The sequence below is a fragment of the Ochotona princeps genome, chromosome X (genome assembly GCF_030435755.1).
Source record: "Ochotona princeps isolate mOchPri1 chromosome X, mOchPri1.hap1, whole genome shotgun sequence".
Lineage (NCBI taxonomy): Eukaryota > Metazoa > Chordata > Mammalia > Lagomorpha > Ochotonidae > Ochotona > Ochotona princeps.
The window spans coordinates 106,695,928-106,701,927 of record NC_080865.1 but is presented as its reverse complement, the minus strand read 5'-3'; positions in this window follow the sequence as shown (position 1 = coordinate 106,701,927).

Here is a 6,000-nt window from a genome sequence, read left to right as displayed (position 1 = left end):
CGCTGGCCAGGTGCCTGCAGGACCGGCGGGTGGGACCCTGCAGAAAGAGCTGCACTGAAGGGGGATCCCCGCCCCGCACATCCCCCGCTAGGGCTGTCAGCCTCCCTCCCCCCAGGAGGACAGCCCAGGAGGATCCACAAGGCTGGTGGAGGAGGCAGGGCAGGTTTGGACTGTGTCTCCTCAGCCAGGGTCATGCTGGCCACGGAGCCCAGAGCGGCCAGGGTGGGGGCTCAATCCCTCAGCCCTTGGAGCATCAACAGGTGCTAAACTTGAGGGCAGACCTGCACCCAGGACTTGCGAGGTCCGGCTACATCTCACCCACTAAGGGCAGGGAGAGGACAGGATGTCCCCAAGTCCCCAAAGTGGGAGTGCCCTCCCCCACCCCACCCCACCTCCCTAAAAAAACCTGGCCTGAGTCCAGGGACCAGAGCAAGCAGTAGTGCCCAGGCACGCTTTCATCTTTCATGACACCTGCCAGTGGTCTGCACATACCCCAACCTCCTGGAACTCACAGCCCCTTCCTCCTGACCTCTGGGTGCTAGATGACCCAGGAAGGAGAGGGGAGCATTAAGCTCCTAAGCTGGAGGTCCCATGCATCCCCCGGGGAAGCAGCCCCAGCAACTGCAACTGCCTTGGGAATGGGGGCCATGGTCCCTCGGGCACCAGTGGGGAGCTTGGCACAGGCGGACCTGGGCTCCACCAGAATTCCCAGGACACAGGCTGCCACCTTCACTTGCCCTCGGGGTAGAACACTGACCAGCCCCCCCGCCCCCAGCTGACTGCACTGCTGGGGAAGGCCGAGAGTGTGCAGCAAGGGCCCGGCCTACCCCTGGGGGAAGCCTGATGAAGCCGGCGAGTACAGGGACGGTCGCTGCAGTCAGGGTGGGCAGGCGGGGCAGACCAGCCTGTGCCACGTGTGGAGCAAGTCACTTGGACACCGTTGAGGCAGGGCAAAGCAGGCCCTCCTTGCGTTTCCTCCCTCACTGGACGCAGGCTGAGCACACTCAGCGAGAGAGGCAGAAAGGACTGGGAGCAGTCACCCCAGGGCACAGACCCTGCCCAGCCTGCACGGGTGCGCGGGATCCCAGGGCTCTTGGGTCCAGACACACAGGTGCTGGGCCATGCCCTCATGGGGCTACAGGGAAGCCCCAGCGGCCTGTGCTCCAAGAGGTGTGGGGCAGCTTGGAAGGTGCCAACGGCCACACCAAGGACCTTGGCATGGCCCAGCACCCGGAGCCGAGCGTCCCCACACCTGCACCCACAGCAGCCGTATGCCATCTTGAAGATCTTCACTAGGAAGCGATCTCCAGTCCCGGCCAGGAGTGAGGCCACCTACAGGAAGGAGACACAAATGTGCTCCTCCGGACACAGTGGGGCACTCCTGGCATCCACTGGGTCCTCTGTGGGCACACCCACCCCAGATTGCCCCCTGCCACAGCCCAGGCCCAGCTACCTGACGGCACACTGCTGAGAGCAGCTTGTCCGCTGTGCAGAGACACAGCCCCCACCCCTGCCAGCCAGGCTGCCCCACGCTTCAGGGCAGTACCCGATGCTGCCTAGGCTGCCGTGGGGACGAGCCAGGGCCGGGCCCTGTTCTGAGGGCCACCCAGAACCCTCGGGTGCTGGCTCAGATTCAGGCAAGTGTCGCAGAGCATGGGATGCAGGCTAGGGGAACTGGCAGAGCCTCTGGGCCCCGCCGTCTTTCCTGCGTGTGCAATCTGTGCTTGGCCGTGCAACACCTCGAAGGTCAGAGAGCCACTCAGCGATCCAGGCCAAGGCTGGACCGGGTCCCAGAGAGGGACACGACCTACCCTGACACCGCCCTCATTCCTGAAGCGGAGCTACTTGCAAGATGGAGTGGATGCAGGGGTTCCAAGGCAGAGCAGCCCTTTTAGCCTTCTCGGGATGGAGGCAGCCAGCACAGGGCCCCCTCCTGACCGTGAATGAGTGAGTGTGTGTGTCAGTGTGTGTGAGAGCGAGAGTGCTGCCCCCTCACGTGGTCCTGTGTGTGTGTGACTGTACGTGTGTGCACACTCCTCTCAGGCTCCTCCCAGGGTCACCTGTGATGCTGAGACAAGGCAGCCTGCAGGGAGGGTGTCACCTAGGAGGCGAGCAGAGGGACAGGCAGCTGGGCCTTGGGGCTCCCTCCTGCTCTGGGGAGCCCCTTTTGCCTGAGAGGAACAATCAAATCCTCCTGCCACAGGCACACGGCCAGCCAGGAGCAGAGCGGCCCGCCAAGGGCAGGGCTACTCCGCAGGACCCTGGTGCTCCAAGCCTCCACCTCGCTGGTGGGACCGGGGACGCGGCCCCAGGAGTGGGTGGGCATGGCCTCCAAGGGGGAAGGCCCCTGTGCAGGAGCGGGCAGGACAGGGAGCCTCACAACAAGCCAGGAGCCCTCAGGAAAAGCCTGCGTGTGCTGATGACACGAGAGGCCAACCGTCTGCCTGACCATCGCAGGCCCCTGAAGCACAGTGACTGTGCTGGAGCACAGGAGCAGCAGCCTGGGACCCAGGACTCGGTGCCTTTCCCACAGCGCACGGTGACATGTCAGCAAGGACAAGCCCAGGGACAGGGACAGCACAAGGGCCCCACGTAGCCTTGGGCACTTGCAGCGGTGGGGGTGCAAGTGTGTGGGGAGACTCTGGGCCCCTGAGGCCTGAGATCTGGGGTTCCCCCAAGAACAGGTCGCCATGAGGCCCAACAGGGATCAGGGCACATCAGCCCCTCCCAGGGCTGCCTGGTGATGCCCCTGGGCAGGCGCTGGCATGCTCTCCCGGGAGAGCACCCTAGACTCCCGGCCTGCGGGTTTGGAGGAGGAACCTCCTGGAGCTGCCCCACCCGCAGGGCCGGCGCAGGACAGGGCACCCACTGCCCAGGACCTACCTCCCCGGGGCCGCCCAAACCAGGAAGAGCAAGAGCCCCAGCTGACGCCTCCCGGGGCCGGGACACCTACGTGCTTGAGGGGGGGCGGGTGGAGGGCCACACCCTCGGGTGAGGGGCACCGGAGAACTGCTGCGTCCCTTGTCGGGAAGCGCCCAGAGCCCCGACAGAGGGCAAGGGCCTCAGTTGTGCCCCTTCCTGGGGTGCTGCCCGGGCAGGCAGCGGGAGGAGCGGTGCAGGGTTCCTCCCCCCCAGAACCGGCCGGGCCACGCCCTGGGGCACACAGGCAGGGCCAGGAGGGAGCGCCGGGACAGGTGGGGGCCAAGTGAAGCCGCAGGGGCCGGCGCTCGCGCCAGGGGCGAGGGCAAGTGTGGATCGACAGGGTGACGCCGCGCTCCTTGCGCCACTCCGGGTGTAGGGTCCCCCTTTCCGCAATTCTAGCTTTGACGGCGGGGAGTGAATGGTTGCCTGCGGCGATGAGACCCTAGCGCTGCTCCCGGTTGTCCTCGCCGATTGCTGCTTAGCCAGGTGAGGCAGGCACTCTAGGATTATCGGGAAGCAGGGAGAGCACGCTTTTCCTGCAGCGTCGCCCGGGAGGCGGTGCTGTAGCTGAGCTGCCGCTCGATCCGCCTAAGCTGCAGCGCCTGCAGCCTTGCGGTGCCTCTTTCGTGAGCCCGCCCCCTTCCGGCCTGCCTGGGCAATAAGGACGCTCCGCTCGCGGGGCCGCTTCTCGAGCCTGACGGACGTGTCTTCTGCCCAATGAGACGCTCCTCGCCGCGTGACGGCTCCACGCGCTGGCTGGTCCCCGAGGAGACAACCGGTTCTGGGCTAGCGGCCGCCTGCGACACTTGGTGGGCGCGCCGAGCATTGTGGCGCTGCTTGGGGTGTGGCCCCATTGGTAGGGCAGCCCGAGCGTGGCAGGAAGCCGCCTAGTCGCCTCCAGCGTGCGAGGTGGCCCCTGCGGCGACTCCCGGCGCTTCGCCCGGTTGCCGCGGTGCTTCCACGGTGTTTCGCGGCTGCCTGTGGGGCGGCGTCCAGTGCCCAGCAACTGTCCCCTGTCCCCCAGCCGCTGTGCACACTACACCTGCGCTGTCCTCGTCGCTCCCAGGAGACTCCCCTGCTGGCCCAAGGCAGCGTGCTGGCACCTGTGTCCATGGCCCCGTGACTCAGTGGTTGTCGGCAGCGTGTCACACGGGACAGAAGGCGGTTAGCATCTGTCACCTGGAGTGGGCGTCCCTCCACGCAGCCCATCGCCCTCCAAGGCCGCCCCACCTGTCCCCTGGCAGTATCCCCATTGGGGGGGTGGCTGGAGCCCCCAGTTGTCTAGCTTACAGCGGCTGTGTCGGGGGTCCCACAGTCCTGCTACCCCGGTGGGCAGTGGTGCAGAGCTGAAGCAGCAGCTGCCAGACCACGACCCCCTCCAGAGTGGCTGAGCCAGAGCACGTCGCCCCCCTGCTGGCCTTTAAGTGGCCCATAAGCCTGGCACCCCATGCCACCAGGCCTCTCTGCTCTCTGCAAGAGGCAGCAAATGAAGGCCCCACTGCTTGGGGCACAGCTGCACCCCGCTGGAGTCCTGAGGGCATACCCCAGGCTTCTCGACTCTTGTGGGCGTTGAGGATGAGAACTGGCAGATGCAAGGGTCTGTCTCCCCTGTGGCTGTCGCAGCCCTTTCAGAAAAACCAGTGCACAGAAATTCACCAGGTTGACATTGGGCAACACCTGTGGGAGCAGGCATCAGCATTGTTCTTCACGGGGTGCGGGAGGCCTGGCGGCGCACACTTTTTGTTGTGGGTGACCTTCTGCGCAGCAAGCCGTGCCCACCATCCCCATGTCAGCGCACCAGCGTCTAGCAGATGCTGTTCTCCCACAGTGGGCACCCAAGGCCCCAGGGTGCTGCTAGTTAGTCAAGGGCTGTGGGGGCAGGGCTTCAGCGTGGCTGCTCTCATACCCAGAGCCTGTGTCCAGGTGCAGGGCCTTTCTGTTGGCATTGTCTGGGCAGAGGCAAGGCAGCAAGCATGTGCGAGCCTCTTGCTGCGTCACATGTCATTCCAGGCATGTATACCTCAGTGGCAAGCCACAGGTACCTGCAGACCCAGTGGCGGAGCACGGGTGGGGCCGGGGCCAGGCACAGCAGCATGCCGTGCTTAGCTGCCTGGGCACCGCCTGGCTCTTGAACCCTCAGCGATGAGCAGGTGCCCATGAGCTCTGCCCCTACTCCGGGGACTGGTGCAGAGCTCCATGCAGGCAGAAAAGCAGCCAGGGTGATGCCTGCCTCCAGGCACCCACATGTCCTAGGAGACCCGGGATCACCCTGCTCTTGCCAGCAGAGGTTGCCTTCCACTGGCAGGCCACCAAGAGCGCTTCTGTCTCTGTGGACCCCCTGTAGGGTTGCCTCTCTAGCGGACCCCTGCTGCTGGGGTCATGGCACAGAGAAACTCCACCCACCCCACCCTCCATAACAGGCAGGACACTCTGCCCTCCCCACTCCCCTTCCCTGTGTGCTGTAGGGGATGCCTTACCTTTATGAGAGTAGCAACCGGCATGGACCCCCAGGAGGTGGCTGCAAGGGCAGGACTGACTCCATCGTTTGCCTCAGCCCCAGAGCGCTGATGATGAGTGGGGCCCAGGGGAGTTTCCCAGTGCCAGGGGCTCCTCCGAGAGCTGCTCCCAACTACCCCATTCCAATTGGGCCGCAGCCCCAGGACACTGGTGCAGATGTCAGCCTGGGAGGGCATTCCAGGGGAGCACTGCGGGGAAGGGTGTACAGAGCCGCAAGCTGGCTCATGGCTATGGGTGCGGCAGGTGCTCGAGGAAGTCGGGTTCCTGGGTCTACCCCTTCCTGGCTCTTCTCCCCTGTCTGCTACCACTCGCTCCCTACCCAGTTCTCCAGTGGGCGGTATAATGGGCAAGGGTTCCCAGCACAGTCTGGCCCGCTAATCCCAGGCATCCCACCATGACAGGCAGATGGGAAGCAGGGTGAACTAAGACCTGCCATTCTCCCTCTCTGTTCTTCCCTCATCTCTGAATTACCACGAGATCCCAGAGCGCTTGCCACGGACATCCGTTTGCTCTCCAACAGCTGGCATTAGCTGATGTCAAGTTCCTCCGCCTCCACTCACC